General features: G+C 38.2%; 1 non-coding gene across 1 annotated transcript; it reads right to left on the bottom strand.

Annotated features, from left to right (window-relative positions):
• Window positions 1-11061: 11061 nt before the first annotated feature.
• Trnav-uac (transfer RNA valine (anticodon UAC)) lies at window positions 11062-11134 on the bottom strand. The gene has a single exon. It is a non-coding gene; the product is annotated as a tRNA-Val (tRNA).
• Between the last annotated feature and the right edge of the window lie 11869 nt (window positions 11135-23003).

Raw genomic sequence — 23003 nt, 5'->3', positions numbered from 1 at the left:
CTCAGTGAGTCTTGAAGTGTGCAGGGATGGAAGGGGCTGGTTATAATGGGTAGGAAGACTGGAACAGGGTGTGAGGGCATCTTGCCATCAGTTCACCCACCCAACCTGTCTAACACCCACTGGACTGGAGCTTAACATCAAACTTCAGACACCCCACATATCAGTGGAGAAGTGAAGCTGAGAAAATTTTTGAAAGCCAACAGAAGCAATTGATTTATTTTCCATTGAGACTTTCCTTTTTTTCCCCTCTCTCTCACACCTCCACCATCTTTTAATGCATTGATTTATTGAGGAATGGGATGTCTGAATAGTATATTTCAGTTTTGTTGTGTATTCTTATATTTTTACTTTTTTAATTAGTATATATTTTTTTCTCTCTCACCTATCTGTCTCCCTGGATTCTCTTTCTCACTTCTCTTATACTAATAGTCAATCTCTGTTAATTCTTCCTTTGTGCTTATTATAAATTTTTACCTCTATCTTCTTCTCCTCCCTTATAAACATCACATCTTACACTACTTCTGTGTTGGGGTCTTTAGCTCCCTTGCTCTTCTTGACCAGTGACAAGGGAAGGGAGCACTCCCCAACAAGGCCAGACCAGGAAAGGTAGGGCCGACTGACCGCCTGCCCCCAGCCCTCTGGGCGGAGGACAATCAGATGCGTCAGGGAGACCAGTCACAGCAGGAACTCGTTTATTTTTTATTTTTTATTTTTTATTATTGTACACAAATGGGATACATGTTGTTTCTCTGTTTGTACATGGAGTAAAGGCATACCATTTGTGTAATCATAAATTTACATAGGGTAATGTTGTTTGATTCATTCTCTTATTTTTTCCCTTCCCCCCACCCCTCCCACCCCTCTTTTCCCTCTATACAGTCCTTCCTTCCTCCATTCTTGCCCCCCTCCTTAACCTAACTCTAACCCTAACACTAACTCTTCCCACCCCCCATTATGTGTCCTCATCCACTTATTAGCGATATCATTCTTCCTTTGGTTTTTTGAGATTGGCTTATCTCACTTAGCATGATATTCTCCAGTTTCATCCATTTGCCTGCAAATGCCATAATTTTATCGTTCTTTATGGCTGAGTAATATTCCATTGTATATATACACCACATTTTCTTTATCCATTCATCAATTGAAGGACATCTAGGTTGGTTTCCACAATCTGGCTATTGTGAACTGAGCAGCTATGAACATTGATGTGGCTGTATCTCTGTAATATGCTGATTTTAAGTCCTTTGGGTATAGGCCAAGGAGTGGGATAGCTGGGTCAAATGGTGGTTCCATTCCAAGTTTTCTAAGGAGTCTCCATACTGCTTTCCAGAGTGGCTGCACTAATTTGCAGCCCCACCAGCAATGTATGAGTGTACCTTTCTCCCCACATCCTCGCCAACACCTGTTGTTGCTTGTATTCTTGATAATCGCCATTCTAATTGGAGTGAGATGGAATCTTAGGGTGGTTTTGATTTGCATTTCTCTTATTACTAGAGATGTTAAACATTTTTCCATATGTTTGTTGATTGCTTGTAGATCTTCTTCTGTGAAGTGTCTATCCATTTCCTTAGCCCATTTGTCGATTGGATTATTTACATTCTTGGTGTAGAGTTTTTTGAGTTCTTTATAGATTCTGGAGATTAGCGCTCTATCTGAAGTATGATTGGCAAAGATTTTCTCCCACTCTGTAGGCTCTTTCTTCGCATTGCTGATAGTTTCCTTTGCTGAGAGAAAGCTTTGTAGTTTGAATCTATCCCAGTTATTAATTCTTGCTTTTATTTCTTGTGCTATGGGAGTCCTGTTGAGGAAGTCTGGTCCTAAGCCGACATGTTGAAGCTCTGGACCTACTTTTTCTTCTATAAGATGCAAGGTCTCTGGTCTGATTCCGAGATCCTTAATCCATTTTGAGTTTAGTTTCATGCATGGTGAGAGATATGGGTTTAGTTTCATTCTGTTACATATGGATTTCCAATTCTCCCAGCACCATTTGTTGAAGACGCTATCTTTTCTCCATTGCATATTTTTGGCCCCTTTGTCTAGTATGAGAAATTGTATTTATTTGGGTTTGTGTCCGTGTCCTCTATTCTGTACCATTGATCCACCTTTCTATTTTGGTACCAATACCATGCCGTTTTTGTTACTATTGCTTTGTAGTAGAGTTGAAGATCTGGTATTGCGATACCCCCTGCTTCACTCTTTCTGCCAAGGACTGCTTTAGCTATTCTGGGTTTTTTATTCTTCCAGATGAATTTCATAATTGCTTGCTCTATTTCTGTAAGGTACATCATTGGGATTTTAATTGGAATTGAATTGAATCTGTATAGCACTTTTGGTAGTATGGCCATTTTGACAATATTAATTCTTCCTATCCAAGAACATGGGAGATCTTTCCATCTTCTAAGGTTTTCTTGAATTTCTTTCTTTAGTGTTCTGTAGTTCTCATTGTAGAGGTCTTTCACCTCTTTTGTGAGATTGATTCCCAAGTATTTATTTTTTTTCGAAGCTATTGTGAATGGGGTAGTTTTCCTAATTTCTCTTTCTGAAGATTCATCGCTCATGTATACAAATGCCTTAGATTTATGTGCATTGATCTTATATCCCGCTACTTTACTGAATTCACTTATGAGATCTAACAGTTTTCTGGTGGAATTTCCTGGTTCCTCTAAGTATACAATCATATCATCAGCAAATAGGGATAGTTTGAGTTCTTCTTTGCCTATTCGTATCCCTTTAATTTCTTTGGTCTATCTAATTGCTCTGGCTAGAGTTTCAAGGACGATATGAATAGAAGTGGTGAAAGAGGGCATCCCTGCCTTGTTCCAGTTTTTTAGAGGGAATGCTTTCAGTTTTTCACCATTTAGAATGATATAGCCATGGGTTTAGCGTAGATGGCCTTTACAATGTTAAGGAATGTTCCCCACTATCCCTATTTTTTCTAGTGTTTTGAGCATGAAGGGGTGCTGTATATTATCAAATGCTTTTTCTGCATCTATCGAAATAATCATGTGATTCTTGACTTTAAGTCTATTGATATGGTGAATTACATTTATTGATTTCCTGATGTTGAACCAACCTTGCATCCCTGGGATGAAACCACTTGATCATGGTGCACTATCTTTTTAATATGTTTTTGTATGCGATTTGCTAAAATTTGTTGAGAATTTTTGCGTCGATGTTCATTAAGGATATTGGTCTGAAATTTTCTTTCCTCGATGTGTCTCTGTCTGGTTTAGGTATCAGGGTAATATTCGCTTCATAGAATGAGTTTGGGAGAGTTCCCTCTCTTCTATTTTATGGAATACTTTGAGAAGTATTGGAATGAGCTCTTCTTTAAAAGTTTTGTAGAACTCGGCTGAGAACCCATCTGGTCCTGGACTTTTCTTTGTTGGTAGGCTTTTGATGACTTCTTCTATTTCATTACTTGAAATTGGTCTATTTAAATTGTGTATGTCCTCCTTGTTCAGTTTAGGCAATTCATATGTCTCTAGAAACCTGTTGATGTCTTCAAAATTTTCTATTTTGTTGGAGTATAGATTTTCAAAATAGCTTCTAATTATGTTTTGTATTTCAGTCGTGTCTGTTGTGATATTTCCTTGTTCATTCCGAATTTTAGTGATTTGGGTTTTTTTCTCGTCTTCTCTTTGTTAGTGTGACTAAAGGTTTATCAATTTTGTTTATTTTTTCGAAGAACCAGCTATTTATTTTGTCAATTTTTGTATTGTTTCTTTTGTTTCAATTTCGTTGATTTCAGCTCTGAGTTTAACTATTTCCTGTCTTCTACTACTTTTGGTGTTGGTTTGTTCTTCTTTTTCTAGGGCTTTGAGCTGTAGTGTTAGGTCGTTTAATTTTTGAGTTTTACTTCTTTTATTAAATGCACTCCATGAAATAAATCTTCCTCTAAGTACCGCTTTCATAGTGTCCCAGAGATTTTGATATGATGTTTCTTTGTTCTCATTTACCTCTAAGAATTTTTTAATTTCCTTCCTAATATCTTCTGTTATCCATTCGATATATAATAACATATTGTTTAATCTCCAGGTGTTGGAGTAGTTTCTGTTTTTTACTCTTTCATTAATTTGTAACTTCAATCCATTATGATCTGATAGAATACAAGGTAGTGTCTCTATCTTCTTGTATTTGCTGACATTAGCTTTGTGGCATAATATATGGTCTATTTTAGAGAAGGATCCATGTGCTGCTGAGAAGAAAGTGTGTTCGCTCTTGGTTGGATGGTATATTCTATAAATGTCTGTTAAGTCTAAATTATTGATTGTGTTATTGAGATCTATGGTTTCTTTGTTCAATTTTGGTTTGGAAGATCTGTCCAGTGGTGAAAGAGGCGTGTTAAAATCACCTAGTATTATTGTGTTATGGTCTATTTGGTTTCTAAAATTGAGAAGGATTTGTTTAACATACATGGATGAGCCACTGTTTGGGGCATAGATGTTTATGATTGTTATATCTTGCTGATTTATGCTTCCCTTAAGCAGTATGAAATGTCCTTCTTTATCCCTTCTGACTAACATTGGCTTGAAGTCCACATTATCTGAAATGAGGATGGATACTCCAGCTTTTTTGCTGAGTCCATGTGCATGGTATGTTTTTCCCCATCCTTTCACCTTTAGTCTATGGGTATCTCTTTCTATGAGGTGAGTCTCTTGCAGGCAGCATATTGTTGGATCTTTCTTTTAATCCAATCTGCCAGTCTATGTCTTTTGATTGATGAATTCAGGCCATTAACATTCAGGGTTATTATTGAGATATGATTTGTATTCCCGGTCATTTGGTTCATATTTAAAATTTTATTTATTTATTTATTTATTTTTTGACACATCTTGGTTCCTCCTTTATTTGACAGTTCCCTTAGGATAATTCCTCCCTCTGCTGATTTGCTTCTTTGTTTTTTATCTCTTCCTCATGAAATATTTTGCCGAGAATGTTCTGTAATGCTGGCTTTCTTTTTGTAAATTCTTTTAGCTTTTGTTTATCATGGAAAGATTTTATTTCATCGTCAAATTTGAAGGTAAGCTTTGCTGGGTATAGATTCTTGGTTGGCATCCATTTTCTTTCAGAGCTTGAAAAATGTTGTTCCATTCCCTTCTAGCTTTTAGGGTCTGGATTGAAAAATCTGCTGATATCTGTATTGGCTTCCCCCTGAATGTAATTTGGTTCTTTTCTCTCACAGCCTTTAAAATTCTGTCTTTATTTTGTATGTTAGGTATTTTCATTATAATGTGCCTTGGTGTGGGTCTGTTGTAATTTTGTGTATTTGGAGTCCTATAAGCCTCTTGGACTTGATTTTCCATTTCATTCTTCAGATTTGGGAAATTTTCTGATATTATTTCATTGAATAGATTGTTCATTCCTTTGGTTTGTTTCTCTAAGCCTTCCTCAATCCCAATAATTCTCAAATTTGGCCTTTCATGATATCCCATAGTTCTTGCAGATTCTGTTCATGATTTCTTACCATCTTCTCTGTTTGTTCAACTTTGTTTTCGAGGTTAAATATTTTGTCTTCAATATCTGAAGTTCTGTCTTCCAGGTGTTCTATCCTATTGGTTATGGTTTCTATGGAGTTCTTAATTTGGTTTATTGTTTCCTTCATTTCAAGGATTTCTGTTTGGTTTTTTTTCAATATCTCTAACTCTTTATTGAAATGATCTTTTGCTTCCTGAATTTGCTCTGTTAACTGTCGATTGGTGCGATCATTCAATGCCTGCATTTGCTCTTTCATCTCCTCCTTCAATGCCTGCATTTGCTCTTTCATCTCATCATTTGCTTCTCTGAACCTTTTAATTATGTACATTCTGAACTCCCTTTCTGTCATTTCTTCTGCCATGCTGTCGTTGAATTCTATTGATGTAACATCTAGATTTGTTTGGGGCATTTTCTTCCCTTGTTTTCTCATATTGTTCATTAATCAGTGGGTCATTGAGATATTGCAGATTTCCTCTATCAACTTATAATGTCCCTGAAGATTGCTAGTATATCCCCTCTTATCCTTCAGTAGCCTGCAGTCTTGGAGGAAGTTGATAATGCAGAGCTCCACAAAGAAGCTGCCTCTCTAGGGGTGGTGACCCTCAGGTGGCATATATTCCCTGCTAGTGGGCAGAGGTGCCTCCACTTGTTGACCAATGGTCATCCAACGGGGAACTAGGCTGTGGGCTGAGGCAAGTCCTGTTTTGTGCCTGTGTCTCTGGTTTTACCGTCCCTGTGAGAAAACCTCTCCCGGCAGGGAAGACTCACTCAGTGGGGACGTCTGGCTGGTCAGTTCCCCTCCTAGAGGTTCCCCTCAATCTACAACTACCACCTGGGCTGGGCTGTCTTCCTCTGCAACGTTCCCAGGGGCCCGGACCTACCTCCTGGGCCTGGGAGCCTCACCCTTCGCAGGCGAGTCTCCTTAGGCTGCCTCTCCCAGAGAATCCGCCCGCAGTCCTGGAAACTTCGCTCCACCCCTACGCGTGTCTCTGTGCGGCTCTTCCAGCAAGAAGCCACCTAGGTCCTGGGACCCTGCTCTGCACCTAATCGCCTGGCTATGCAGCCCCTCCTTTGAGCCGCCACCTGGAGCCCCGTACAATAGCTCCAAGACCCAGAGACCCGCCACACACCTCCTCCTCTGGACAGCGGCCCGGTTTCCGATGCAGTCACTAGGAGCCCAAGCAACTCACTTCGAGTCTCCTCCTCCCGCCAACAGCCCGTAGCCCTAGGCAGTCACTCCAAGCCCAAGTGACCCGCCCGGTCCTCCTCCTCCTCCTCGGGGGTAGCCCCCCAGGTGTTCAGGAGTGGTGGTTCCGAGACCAAGCGACCCACCGTGCTCCTCCTCCAGGCAGGCCACTGGTGTTCAGGAGCGGTCGCTTTGAGTCCAATCACTCACCACTCGCCTCCTCCTCTGGTGACCACCTGTGGCTCTGATGCAGTCACTCCTAGACCAAGCGACCCGCCGAGCTTCTCCTCTTCCTCTGGGTAACCCCCCGGTGTTCGGAAGTGGTGGTTCTGAGTCCAAACAGCTCGCCACGCAGCTCCTCCTCAGGCAGGCCGCCCAGAGCCCCAGTGGTTGCTCTGAGTCCAAGCGCTGTGCTGAGCTGCCTCCTCTACAATGATCCCAGTTGTCCGTGTTTTCCACTCCAGTGGGGGGAGGGGCGTCTCGCCAAGCAACTCTACTTCACAAAATTCCCTGCGTTCCGGGGCTACTGCCCCATCCAGGATGCCTCCCCAACGGGAGAGACTCACCCGGTGGCCTTGAGCTGGTCCCAAGTCTCTCACTATCTCCTCTTTGGAATCCTGCATCCTGGAGCAACATGAAATGCAGCCACCCTCTAGGCCGCCATCTTGAAACAGGAACTCGTTTATTGAGGAAGTCACACAGCTTTTATGTAGGGTGAAGGCTAGGTGGGAACCAATCAACTTAAAAGTCAGCAAGGCACGGGGGGGGGTTCACACAGGTGAGAGTCCCATAGGACTATATGGCAAGCACGAGCTGATCATGTTTGCAGAACTGTTGTCAACCAATCCCTGACAGTGGTCCAATTTATCGTCATTAACTTTTGAAACCGCCTTTGAGGCCTTGATCATGCTCACCCGCCAGGAAGTAAGAAGTCAGCCTGAGTTAGTCCCAACACTTCTGTTCCCTCACTGTCCATCATTTGAAATGGTAAACACATCATTTTTGTTTATTGTGACAAAACTGTAGACACCTTTATAGAAGCTACTTGGTTTAAGGTTCTATATTGTTTGCACTGGATGCTGTTAATATTGGTCTCCTCTTGAAAGGTGAGGTGCTAGAAGCCTTCAGGGACACTATAAGACTACAGGGTAGAAACTGTACTGCCTCAGCTCCATACTTCTGAATGGGAAGACACACAAACAACATGAAAAACAAGGGAACAAGTGCCTCAAACCAAGATGTTCCAACAACAGAATCCATAGACAACACAGTAGAAGAAATGTCAGAGAAGGAGTTTAGAAAGGTATATAGTTAGACTGATCTTTGAATAAAGGATGGTATCAGAGAGAAAATACAGGAAGTGAAAGATCAATAAAGAGGAAGAGATTATTAAAAGGAATCAGGCAGAGATTCTCATAATGAAGGAAAAAAATAAACCAAATTAAGAACTCAATGGCAAATATCACCAACAGATTAGACTACTTAGAAGACAGAATCTCAGACAATAAAGATAAAGTATATATTCTTGAAAATAAAGTTAACTGCACAGAGAAGATGGTAAGAAACCATGAAAAGAACTTCCAGGAAATATGGGATAACATGAAAAGACCAAATTTAAGATTTATCAGAATAGACAAAGGCATGGAGATACAAACCAAAGGAATGCATGATCTTTTCAATGACATAGTATCAGAAAACTTCCCAAATCTAAAGAATGAGATGGAAAATCAACTACAAGAGATTTACAGTACCCCAAATGTACAAAATTACAGCAGACACACACCAGGGCACATTATAATGAGAATGACTAACATACACAATAAGAATAGAATTTTAAAGGCTGTGAGAGAAAAAAATAAAATTATATATAGGGGGAAACCAATTCAGATCTCAGCTGATTTCTCAACCCAGACCCTCAATGCCAGATGGTCCTGGAACAACATATATCAAGCTCTGAAAGAATATGGATCGCCAATTAAGAATTTTATATCCAGCAAAACTAAGCTTCAGATTTGAAGATGAAATAAAAACCTTCCATGATAAACAAAAGTTAAAAGAATTCACAACTGAACTGCACTACAGAACATTCTCAGCAAAATATTCCATGACAAAGAATGAAAAAAATGAAAACCAGCAAAGGAGGAACTATACTAAAGGAAAGGTCAATCAAAGGAGAGAAACTAAGTCAAGTTAAAAACCAAAAATAAACCAAATGACTGGGAACACAAATCAATCTCAATATAACTCTAATTAATGGCCCTAATTCATCAATCAAAAGACATAGACTGGAAGATTGGATGAAAAAAAAAGACCCAACAATATGCTATCTTTAAGAGACTCACCTCCTAGGAAAGACATCCACAGATGAAAGATGAAAGGATGGGAAAAAAACATCTCACTCACATGGACTACAAAAACAAGCAGGGGTTTCCATCCTCATATCAGACAAAGTGGACTTCAAACCAAAGTTAGAAGGGACAAAGGGCATTTCATACTGCTTAAGGGAATCATACATCAACAAGACATAACAATCATAAATATATATGCCCCAAAAATGGAGCATCGACATACATCAAACAAGCCCTTCTCAATTTCAAGAATCAAATAGACCAAAACACAATAATACAAGGTGACTTTAACCACCTCTCTCACCACTGGATAGATCTTCCAAACAAAAACTAAAAAAAGAAGCTATAGAACTAAATAATACGATCACTGATTTAGACTTAACAGACATTATATAGTCTTTCATCCATCAGCAGCACATGGATCCTTCTCTAAAATAGCCCAACCATATGTTATGCCACAAAGCAACTCTCAGAAAATACAAAAAATAGAAATACTACCCTGCATTCTATCAAATCATAATAGACTAAATTACAAATCAATGATAAAATAAAAATAGAAGCTACTCTAACAAATGGAGACTAAATAATACACTATTGAACAACCAATGGATAGTAGAAGAAATCAAGGATGAAATGAAAAAATACTTACAGGTAAATGAGAATACCAATACAACATACCAAAATCTCTTGGACACTATGAAGGCAGTACTAAGAGGAAAGTTCATTGCCACTGAGCTCATTTATTAAAAGAATAAAAAGTCAACGAATAAATGACCTAATTACATCTTGAAGCCCTAGAAAAAGAAGAACAATAAACACCAAAAATAGAAGACAGGAAATAATTAAAATCAGAACTGAAATCAATGAAATTGAAACAAAGAAAATTGAAAAAGTTGGTTCTTTGAAAAAAATAAATAAAATTGATAAACCCCTAGCCACACTAACAAAGAGAAAAAAGAGAGAAACCCAATTTACTAAAATACTTGACAAAAAAGGAAATATCACAACAGATCCTACTGAAATACAGAAGATAATTAGAAACTATTTTAAAAATTTATATTCCAATAAAATAGAAAATCTCAAAGACATTGACAAATTTCTAGAAACATATGATCTACCCAAACTGAAGCAAGATGACATTCACAATTCAAACAGATCAATTTCAAGCAATAAAATAGAAGATGCCATCAAAAGCCTATAAATCAAAAAAAAAAAAGCTCAGGCCTAGACAGATCCTCAGCCAAGTTCTACAAGACATTCAAAGAAGAATTAACACCAATACTCCTCAAATTATTCCATGAAATAGAAAAGGAGGGAACCCTTCCAAACTCATTCTATGAGGCTAATGTCACCCTGATACCAAAACCAGACGAAGACACATCTAGGAGAGAAAACTTCAGACCAACATCCCTGATGAATGTAGATACAAAAATTCTCAATAAAATTCTAACAAATTGCATACAAAAACATAGTGCACCACGATCAAGTGTGGTTCATCCCTGGAACGCAAGGTTGATTCAACATACAGAAATCAGCAAACATAATACATCACATCAATAGACTTAAAGACAAGAATCATATGATTATCTCAATAGACACAGAAAACGCTTTTGACAAAATATAGTACCTCTTCATGTTCAAAACACTAGAAAAAGTAAGGACAGTAGGAACATATCTCAATATTATAAAAGCTATCTATGGTAAACTGAGGTCAACATCATTCTTTTTTTTTAATTTTATTTTTTATTATTGTATACAAATGGGATACATGTTGTTTCTCTATTTGTACATGGAGTCAAGGCATACCATTTGTGTAATCATACGTTTATATACGGCAATGATGTTTGATTCATTATTTTTTCCCTTCCCCCCCACCCCTCCCCACCCCTCCCACCCCTCTTTTCCCTCTATACAGTCCTTCTTTCCTTCATTCTTACCACCCTCCTTATCCCTAACCCTAAACCTAACCCTAACCCTAATGCTAACCCCTCCCACCCCCCCTTATATGTCCTCATCCAACATCATTCTATTTTTTTTTTTTTTTTTTTTTTGCAGTGCTGGGGATTGAACCCAGGGCCTTGTGCTTGTAAGGCAAGCACTCTACCAACTGAGCTATATCCCAGCCCCCAACATCATTCTAAATGGAGAAAAATTGAAAGCATTCACTCTAAAAACTGGAACAAGACAGGGATGCTCTCTTTCTCCACTTCTGTTCAACATAGTCCTTGAAATTCTAACCAGAGCAATGAGACAGATGAAACAAATTAAAGAAATACAAATAGGAAAAGAATAACTCAAACTATCACTATTTGCTGATGACATGATTCTATATTTAGAAAATCAGAGAAATTCCACCAGAAAACTACTAGAACTCATAAATGAACTCAGCAAAGTAGTAGGATATAAAATCAGGGCCCATAAATCAAAAGCATTTCTCTACATAAGTGATGAATCCACTACAAGAGAAATTAGGAAAACTACCCCAATCACAATAGCCTCAAAAAAAATATTTGGGAATCGATCTAACAAAAGAGGTGAAAGACCTCTACAATGAAAACTACAGAACACTAAAGAAAGAAATTAAAGAAGACCTTAGAAAATGGAAAGATCTCCCTTGTTCTTGGATAGGCAGAATTAATATGGTCAAAATGGCTATACTACCAAAAGTGTTATACAGATTCAATGCAATTCCTATTAAAATTCCAATGACATTCTTCATAGAACTAGAAAAAGCAACCATGAAATTCGTTTGGAAAAATAAGAGACCCAGAATAGCCAAGGCAATCCTTAGCAAGAAGAATGAAGCAGGAGGCATCACAATACCAAACCTCAGAAACTATACTACAGAGCATTAGTGACAAAAATGACATGGTATTAGCACCAAAATAGACATGTAGACCAATGGTACAAAATAGAAAACCCAGAGACAAAACCCACATAAATATGGATATCTTATACTAGACATAGGTGCCAAAAACACACATTGGAGAAAAGATAGCCTATTCAACAAAAGATGGTGGGAAAACTGGAAATCCATATGTAACAAAATGAAATTAAACCTCTATCTCTCACCCTGCACAAAACTCAATTGAAAGTGGATCAAAGACAGGCACTAGAACAGAGACCCTGCACCTAACAGAAGAAAAAGTAGGCCCAAATCTTCATCATGTCAGCTTATAACCTGACTTCCTTAACACAATTCCTAAAGCACAAGAGTAAAATTAAGAATCAATAAATGGGATGAATTCAAACTAAAAAAACTTCTTCTTAGCAAAGGAAACAATCAATAATAATGTGAAAAGAGCCTACAGAATGGGAGAAAATCTTTACCACACACACCTCAGAACACTAATCTCCAGGGTATATAAAGAACTCAAAAACCTTAACACCAAAAAAACAAATAACCCAATCAATTAAATGGGCTAAGGAACTGAACACACTTCACAGAATAAGAAATACAATCGATCAACAAACATATGAAAAATGTTCAACATCTCTTGTAATTTGAGAAATACAAATCAAAACTACTCTCAGATTTCATCTCACTCCAGTCAGAATGGCAATTATCAAGAATACAAGCAATTTTAGTGTTAGCAAGGATGTGGAGGGAAAGGTACACTCATACATTGCTGGTGGGACTGCAGATTGGTACAATCACTATGGAAAACAGGATGGTGATTCCTCAGAAAACTAGGAATGAAACCACCATTTGATCCAGTTATGCCACTCCTCAGTTTATACCCAAAGGACTTAAAATCAGCATACTACAATGATGCAGTCACATCAGTGTTTATAGCAGGTCAATTCACAATAGCTAAACTATGGAACCAACTTAGATGCCCTTCAACAGATGAATGTATAAAGAAAATGTGGCACATATACACAATGGAATATTACTCAGCCTTAAAGGAGAATGAAATTATGGCATTTGCAGGTAGATGGATGGAGCTGGAGAATATCATGCTAAGCTAAACAAAATCAGTCAAACCCAAAAAACCAAAGGCCAAATGTTTTCTCTGATACGTGAATGCTGATCCATAATGGGGAAGGGGAGGTAAGGAAGAATGAAGGAACTTTGGATTGGGCAGAGGGGAGTTAGAGTAGGGGAGAGGGTGTGTGGATGGGAAGGACAGGGAAATGAGATGGACATTATTACCCTATATACATGTATGATTACACTACCAGTGACTGCACCATGTACAGCCCAGAGGAATGACAAGTTGTGCTTCATTTGTGTACAATCTGTCAAAATGCATTCTTTACTGTCATGTATAGCTAATCAGAACAAATTAAATTTTTCTTAAAACAGAAATGAACATGATAATTATCTAGTTTACTGCTGTTCCTGGGTTCATTTTTCTATCCACTTGAAAATTGTCAAGTCATTTCCATTACCACCTTCTATTTGTGTTGTGGGCTTTCACAGAAATTATGAATGCATTTGATACCCAGTTCTGTGAAGTAAAGAAAGCATTATTATCCTTCTTAATTAAACCCAAATAAATGAAACCTGCTTCTTACCCTTCATCAGAAAAAAGTTCTTTGGTATATAAATGTCCAATTATGCTGAAAAAAGTCTGAATGTTATTCTAGATATCCAATAGCCTCTTTGTTAAAACCCACCCAAACCCCTAACCTACAGGCATAATTCCCATTTTGTCATAAGAACAGCAGAATGAAAGTGCAGAACACTTAATGATACCTGTGTCAGATTTCCATTACTGTAACAAAATACCTGAGGTAATCAATTTGTAAATAGAAAAGTTTAATTTTGAATCACAGTTTTTGAGGTTTCAGTCCATGATAGATTGATGCTGTTGCTTTTGAGCCTTTGGCAGCAGCACATCATGGCGGAGACAGCAAAATCTCTCACCTCTTGATCAGGAAGTGAGAAAAAGAGAAAAAAAAGGCTGGGGTCCTACAATCCCCCTTCAAGGACACACTCCCAATGACCTAAAGACCTCCCACTGGGCCTCACCTCTTCAAAGTTTCCATAATCTCCCAATGGCACCAAACTGAGGATCAATCCCCTAACACATGAGCCTTTGGGAGACACTTATCAAAAGCATAGCACTCCCCAACAGACCTCAGTCAAGAACTAACCAACTTTAGTATATACATGCCTGTGCTTCCCCACCCACCCATGGGAGAACACTGAGGCATATTTTCTACACTGTCTCTTCAGCAGGTTTAGGTTTCAGTATCACATTGTATTGACTTCTTCCCTTGCTTTTCTCACTTCCTCCACTCCCCACCAGTATTTCTTTCAACTCCAATTAAATGTTTTGCACTTGAATTCTTGTGTTATGATTAGCTTCTATGAGAATCCCAACTAAGACAATCTTTTGCTCAGAAAAAGGAACTATAGCATGTCTTGCACAATCTCTACTTATGGCTAAATGTCAGAAATAAATCATTAACTTTTGGTTTTGATCTTCTGAAATGAAGAGAATTCATGGTGAAATTCATGGTGAACACATGATTTAGTGAGAACTCTCAGTGTGCACAGCTGGGTACTAATAGCCTTATCGACAATAGAACACCACAGAGTAGACCTATGCAAAATCCTGGAGAGGGACAAAGTAAATAAGAGTAGAATATTTAGAACTAAAATTAGTGAGAATGAAGGGAACGAGGATGGGGTTAGCAATTCTTCCTGTTATAAGTGTCACAAATGATTTGCCTGTGAAAACTCTAAAATGCAGCACAGCTCAACACTGCAAAGGTTCCCGGATGCTACAATGGGATTTTGCATAGCTCTAATTCCAGGTGGGAATCGAAACACCCCAAACTGCTACCACCTGCAGGGAGGACTGGTCTTTCACTGAAGACCAGCAGTGAAAACAATACCCTTGCCTGGGCAAACCTGCCCACTCTCTGGAAGATTCAAGTGAGGCCTGACTTTAACCTGCCCAACACCATAATTTACACCACTTTTGGAGGAAATTATTAAGGAAGACTTCTTCCGCCCCTTATTCTTTCCAAGATGATTTGCAGCCATTCATTGTTCATTTCTTACAACAAACCTATGAGGAAATGCAGGCAAAAACTGGGAAATTTGTGGATGGGATATTCAGTTCAAATTATCCTTTCCAGCATCCTCACACCCTTCTTTGGACAGAAAAAAGTTTCTAAAGATCATACCAACTCTTTCTTTGAAGTGACAGGTAGGACAATGGAAAATAGTTCAAAGGGATCTTTTATTTTCTAAAAGAATTTAAGATCTTGCTTCACCACTCTGTAGTTTATTATAGATTTATAGAGACTTTGGGGTTATAGCTATGTTCCTCCTCCTGCTTTATATCCATGTTTTGAAAGACCAAATCCATTCTAAGATAAATAAAATTTTATCCCCAGTAAATCTGACTTTGAGTTCTTTGCGATACATTGGTTCTGTTTCTGGGACTATAGTTTTTCATCTCCAATGGGATAATATCACCTCTTGTCTGAATAAATGAAGCATATAGCAAGACTAGCAAGACATAGGAAGGGGATGGGTAAGTAAGTGAGAGAATGGATATGTTAATTTGTTCTACCATAGTAGCCATTATGCATGTATGATATATTTTATAGAGAGTGATATAGATATCATGTTTTATTCCTTAAATACACACAATAAAATTTATTTTTTAAAAAACTGTGGCAAGGAGGGAGAATACAAAAGGAAATAAACACTTAATTTAACAATTGGAATTTGGGTGAGATTGAGAGATTTATGGTATAGACTTTGGAGATGTTTCATGGCTATATATTTATCTCCAAACCCATCAAGTTATAGACTTTAAATATATACAACTTTTTGTTGTCAATCATACCTCAAAAGGTGGTGGGAGCTTTGCTTTAAAAAATGTTTAAGTAACAACTGGAAGTGAACTTCCCTTGTTCTTTGTTATACTTATCCCAGAAAATGGCTACTGCAGGCAGAAAGGCAAGTGTTCTTGCTTGGTTACAATAAGGATGCAAAGGCTCAGCCGGGTCTGATACCAGTTACGCTTAGCATCACAATCCTTTTCTTTTTGTCTTTTATTATCTTTGCATTTCACTTTCCATATTTGGAAGTCACCTTGGTTAGAGATGGGGAAGAGATTAAAGACCAATGGTTTTCAAGGATCAGGTTTCTTTTCATGCAAGATTAATCTTCCTTGAATTTTCAATGTGTAAAGTAGATGTAAAAGTGGTATTTATTTGTCTAAATTTGTTTTATAAGTTCTAAGTCAGATAAGAAGCACCTAAGCCTTACCAAAAGAAGGGGGGGAGGAAAGGGTGGAGCAAAATGAATATTAAGACCCTCCACCAATCCTCTAACCACAGAAACATCAATTTGAACAACTATCCACACATGAAGGTATCTACACAAGAGCTAAGGAAACCAGGTGAGAAATCACAGTACATGGTTTTCACAAAATAATAAGAAACACTGAAGAAGGTAGGAAAGACAAAGTCATATTACCCCTCTTCCAATTCCAAGCAGCACAGCACAGAGGAACACACCACTTGCTTGGGAAGAGAGAGGGGAAATAAGAGTAATACTTTGATTTACAACCCAATACTGGGCCCTCCATGATGAAACCCAGTACCAGGCAAAACCCCACAGCTCCTGATCCCAATTTAGTATCTCTGTTTGGCTTCCGTGGACTTACCTTAGAATCAGGTGGAAACTCAAGACCCCAGCAAGAAAGATTTGTGTTCTAAACCATACCACCACCAAAAATGACATGACCCTGAAGCACACCCTGGGACTGCCCTGATCCCAGCTGCTGCGGGCTTTAGGTGCAACCAAGGTTAGCATCAGCCTAAGAAGCCAAGGGACTGCCTCCACCATCCCTCCTCCAGCCATGAAAAAGCACAGTGTGAAGAGAAATTCGGATGCTAGGGGAATGAAAAGGAAAGTAATATAGGACTGTGCCTTGGAACTCAGTGCCAGGCCTATAACAGTGAAACATAATCCCAGGCCAGTGCCTGTGGATGAAGCCTCTGGACTTACTCTGGCACCAGGCAAAGAAAGACTTGCAGCCCTATGGAACAGACTCATGTTCTGGCCCACATCACTGCCAGCTGACTCCTGCAGACTCTGGCTAAAAATAAACCTCAGTGTGGACCTTGTTCCTACCTCTGGGCTGTGTTGGTCTCATTGGTTGTGGGATTCAGGCGTTACCTCTCATTATAGTGACCATGGAACTACCCAGTTCATTATTCCCTGAACCCCAGACAGCATAGAACAGAGTAATTGTTCACTTAAGAAAAGAAGAGGGAAATAGGTGCTAGGTGTTGCCTTGGAGCCCAGACCAGGCCTACCATGGGAAGGCCCAGTGCCAGGAAGAGTCCCACAATCCCTAACTACAAGCTGGTAACTATGAATGGAGTTGTGCACTGACCCTGGCCAAAGGAAGAAACTTGAAAACCCAGTACGATGAACTAGCATTGTTAGGCCCTCTTTAAGTCCATCTAGTCTGGAACAATACACCAATTGTGGACCTACAGGAATCTTGGACTTGTGGCATCCTCTAGTGCTGAAACAGTGGCAACACACCAATTGCAAATTCACAACCAACTTGGACTTAGAACACTACCTACTTCTGAAACAGCGGTCGTGACCACAGGCACAGAGGACATAATAATCGGCCTGTCAGAATCTTTGGAAGGAAAGACACAACCTAAGCCAGATGGCTTACAGTGAAATAAATAGCTAACACTTTAATGAATGGATGTCATCACATGCATAAAGCATCAAAAGCATTGAAAATGTTCAGGGAATCATGATCTCACCAACTGGACAAAACAAGATGCCAGAAATAAACTCTAAAGCATAGTCTCTCAGAGAATTCAAAATAGCATATTTAAGAAAAAGAAACAATTCTGCAATTTATCAGAGAATCTTTGTGTGTGTGTGTGTGTAATCATACGTTTACATAGGGCAATGATGTTTATTTTTTTCCCTTCCCCCCCACCCCTCCCACCCCTCTTTTCCCTCCATACAGTCCTTCTTTCCTTCATTCTTACCGCTCTCCTTATCCCTAACCCTAAACCTAACCCTAAACCTAATGCTAACCCCTCCCACCCCCCATTATATGTCCTCATCCGCTTATCAGCGAGATCATTCGTCCTTTAGTTTTTTGAGATTGGCTTATCTCACTTAGCATGATATTCTCCAGTTTCATCCATTTGCCTGCAAATGCCATAATTTTATCATTCTTCATTGCAGAGTAATATTCCATTGTATAAATATGCCACAGTTTCTTTATCCATTCATCAACTGAAGGGGATCTAGGTTGGTTCCACAATCTGGCTATGGTGAATTGAGCAGCAATGAACATTGATGTGGCTGTATCTCTGTAGTATGCTGATTTTAAGTCCTTTGGGTATAGGCCAAGGAGTGGGATAGCTGGGTCAAATGGTGTTTCCATTCCAAGTTTTCTGAGGAACCTCCACACTGCTTTCCAGAGTGGCTGCACTAATTTGCAACTCCACCAGCAATGTATGAGTGTTCCTTTTTCACCACATCCTCGCCAACACCTATTGTTGCTTGTATTCTTGATAATCGCCATTCTAATTGGGGTGAGATGAAATCTTAGGGTAGTTTTGATTTGCATTTCCCTTATTACTACGGATGTTGAACATTTCTTCATATATCTGTTGATTACTTGTACATCTTCTTCTGTGAAGTGTCTGTTCATTTCCTTAGACCATTTGTTGATTGGATTATTTGTATTCTTCGTGTAGAGTTTTTTGAGTTCTTTATAGATTCTGGAAATTAGCGCTCTATCTGAGGTATGGTTGGCAAAGATATTCTCCCACTCCGTAGGCTCTCTCTTCACATTTCTGATAGTTTCCTTTGCTGAGAGAAAGCTTTTTAGTTTGAATCTATCCCAGTTGTTGATTCTTGCTTTTATTTCTTGTGCTATGGGAGTCCTGTTAAGGAAGTCTGATCCTAAGCCAACAAGTTGAAGATTTGGACCTACTTTTTCTTCTATAAGATGCAGGGTCTCTGGTCTGATTCCGAGGTCCTTGATCCATTTTGAGTTGAGTTTTGTGTAGGGTGAGAGATAGGGGTTTAATTTCATTCTATTGAATATGGTTTTCCAGTTTTCCCAGCACCATTTGTTGAAGAGGCTATCTTTTCTCCATTGCATATTTTTGGAACCTTTGTCTAGTATGAGAAAATTGTATTTATTTGGGTTTGTGTCCATGTCCTCTATTCTGTACCATTGATCCACCTGTCTATTTTGGTACCAATACCATGCCGTTTTTGTTACTATTGCTTTGTAGTAGAGTTGAAGATCTGGTATTGCAATACCCCCTGCTTCGCTCTTGCTACTGAGGATTGCTTTAGCTATTCTAGGTTTTTTATTCTTCCAGATGAATTTCATAATTGCTTGCTCTATTTCTGCAAGGTACATCATTGGGATTTTAATTGGAATTGCATTGAATCTGTATAGCACTTTAGGTAGTATAGCCATTTTGACAATATTAATTCTGCCTATCCAGGAACATGGGAGATCTTTCCATTTTCTAAGGTTTTCTTCAATTTCTTTCTTTAGTGTTCTGTAGTTCTCATTGTAGAGGTCTTTCACCTCTTTTGTGAGATTGATTCCCAAGTATTTTATTTTTTTTGAGGCTATTGTGAATGGGGTAGTTTTCCTAATTTCTCTTTCTGAAGATTCATCACTTATGTATAAAAATGCATTGGATTAATGAGCATTGATCTTGTAACCTGCTACTTTACTGAATTCACTTATGAGTTCTAAAAGTTTTCTGGTGGAATTTCCAGGTTCCTCTAAATATATAATCATGTCATCAGCGAACAGGGATAGTTTGAGTTCTTCTTTTCCTATTCGTATCCCTTTAATTTCTTTGGTTTGTCTGGCTAGAGTCTCAAGGATGATGTTGAATAGAAGCGGTGAAAGAGGGCATCCCTGCCTTGTTCCAGTTTTTAGGGGGAACGCTTTCAGTTTTTCACCATTTAGAATGATATTAGCCATGGGCTTAGCGTAGATTGCCTTTATAATGTTAAGGAATGTTCCCACTACCCCAATTTTTTCTAGTGTTTTGAGCATGAAGGGATGCTGTATTTTATCAAATGCTTTTTCTGCATCTATTGAAATAATCATGTGATTCTTAACTTTAAGTCTGTTGATATGGTGAATGACATTTATTGATTTCCGAATGTTGAACCAACCTTGCATCCCTGGGATAAAACCCACTTGATCGTGGTGCACTATCTTTTTAATATATATTTGTATGCGATTTGCTAAAATTTTGTTGAGAATTTTTGCGTCGATGTTCATTAAGGATATTGGTCTGAAATTTTCTTTTCTCGATGTGTCTCTGTCTGGTTTAGGTATCAGGGTGATATTGGCTTCATAGAACGAGTTTGGGAGGGTTCCCTCCTCTTCTATTTCATGGAATAGTTTGAGGAGTATTGGAATGAGCTCTTCTTTAAAGGTTTTGTAGAACTCGGCTGAGAACCCATCTGGTCCTGGACTTTTCTTTGTTGGTAGGCTTTTGATGACCTCTTCTATTTCATTGCTTGAAATTGGTTTATTTAAGTTGTGTATGTCCTCCTCGTTCAGTTTAGGTAATTCATATGTCTCTAGAAATTTGTTGATGTCTTCGAGGTTTTCTGTTTTGTTGGAGTATAGATTTTTGAAATAGCTTCTAATTATGTTTTGTATTTCACTCGTGTCTGTTGTGATGTTTCCTTGTTCATTCCGAATTTTAGTAATTTGAGTTTTCTCCCTCTTTCTCTTTGTTAGTGTGGCTAAGGGTTTATCAATTTTATTTATTTTTTCAAAGAACCAACTATTTATTTTGTTAATTTTTCCAATTGTTTGTTTTGTTTCAATTTCGTTGATTTCGGCTCTGATTTTAACTATTTCCTGTCTTCTACTACTTTTGGTATTGGTCTGCTCTTCTTTTTCTAGCGCTTTGAGCTGTAGTGTTAAGTCGTTTATTTGTTGATTTCTACTTCTTTTTTTGAATGCACCCCATGAAATAAATCTTCCTCTAAGTACTGCTTTCATAGTATCCCAGAGATTTTGATATGATGTGTCTTTGTTCTCGTTTACTTCTAAGAATTTTTTTATTTCCCTCCTGATGTCTTCTGTTATCCATTCATCATATAATAGAGTATTATTTAATCTCCAGGTATTGGAGAAGTTTCTGTTTTTTATTCTGTCATTTATTTCTAATTTCAATCCATTATGATCTGATAGAGTACAAGGTAGTATCTCTATCTTCTTGTATTTGCTAACAGTAGCTTTGTGGCATAAAATATGGTCTATTTTAGAGAAGGATCCATGTGCTGCTGAGAAGAATGTGTATTCGTTCTTTGTTGGATGGTATATTCTATATATGTCCGTTAAGTCTAAATTGTTGATTGTGTTGTTGAGATCTATAGGTTCTTTATTCAATTTTTGTTTGGACGATCTATCCAGTGGTGGGAGAGGTGTGTTAAAATCGCCTAGTATTATTGTGTTGTGGTCTATTTGATTTCTGGAATAAGAAGGATTTGTTTGATGTACGTGGATGAGCCAATGTTCGGGGCATAGATATTTATGATTGTTAAGTCTTGCTGATTTATGCTTCCCTTAAGCAGCATGTAATGTCCTTCTTTATCCCTTCTGACTAGTTTTGGCTTGAAGTCCACATTATCTGAAATGAGGATGGATACTCCAGCTTTTTGCTGTGTCCGTGTGCATGGTATGTTTTTCCCCATCCTTTCACCTTTAGTCTATGGGTGTCTCTTTCTATGAGATGAGTCTCTTGCAGGCAGCATATTGTTGGATTTTTCTTTTTAATCCAATCTGCCAGTCTGTGTCTTTTGATTGATGAATTCAGGCCATTGACATTCAGGGTTATTATTGTGATATGATTTGTATTCCCAGTCAATTGACTCATATTTGTTTTTGACATGATTTGGTTTCTCCTTTATTTGGCTATTCCTTTAGGCTAGTTCCTCCTGTTGCTGATATGCATCGTTGTTTTTCATCTCTTCCTCATGGAATATTTTGCTGAGAATGTTCTGTAATGCTGGCTTTCTTTTTGTAAATTCCTTTAGCTTTTGTTTATCATGGAAGGATCTTATTTCATCGTCAAATTTGAAGGTAAGTTTTGCTGGGTATAAGATTCTTGGTTGGCATCCATTTTCTTTCAGGGCTTGGTATATGTTTTCCCAGGCCCTTCTAGCTTTTAGGGTCTGGATTGAAAAATCTGCTGATATTCTTATTGGTTTCCCTCTGAATGTAATTTGATTCTTTTCTCTCGCGGCCTTTAAAATTCTGTCTTTATTTTGTATGTTAGGTATTTTCATAATAATGTGCCTTGGTGTGGGTCTGTTGTAATTTTGTATGTTTGGAGTTATATAAGCCTCTTGTACTTGGTTTTCCATTTCATTCTTCAGATTTGGGAAATTTTGTTATTATTTCATTGAATAGATTGTTCATTCCTTTGGTTTGTTTCTCTAAGCCTTCCTCAATCCCAATAATTCTTAAATTTGGCCTTTTCATGATATCCCATAATTCTTGTAGATTCTGTTCATGATTTCTTACCATCTTTTCTGTTTGGCCAACTTTGCTTTCAAGATTAAATAATTTGTCTTCAATGTCTGAGGTTCTGTCTTCCAGGTGTTCTATCCTATTGGTTATGCTTTCTATGGATTTTTTAACTTGGTTTATTGTTTCCTTCATTTCAAGTATTTCAGTTTGTTTTTTTTTCAGTATCTCTAACTCTTTATTGAAATGATCTCTTGCTTCCCGTATTTGGTCTTTTAACTGTTGATTGGTGCGATCATTCAATGCCTGCATTTGCTCTTTCATCTCCTCCTTCAATGCCTGCATTTGCTCTTTCATCTCCTCATTAGCTTCCCTGATCGTTTTAATTACGTACATTCTGAACTCCCTTTCTGACATTTCTTCTGCTGTGCTGTCATTGGGTTTTATTGATGTAGTATCTAGGTTTGTTTGGGACATTTTCTTCCCTTGTTTTCTCATATT

The sequence above is a fragment of the Sciurus carolinensis genome, unplaced genomic scaffold, assembly GCF_902686445.1.
Source record: "Sciurus carolinensis unplaced genomic scaffold, mSciCar1.2, whole genome shotgun sequence".
In the NCBI taxonomy this organism is placed as follows: Eukaryota; Metazoa; Chordata; class Mammalia; order Rodentia; family Sciuridae; genus Sciurus; species Sciurus carolinensis.
This window is presented reverse-complemented; position numbering and strand designations above follow the sequence as displayed.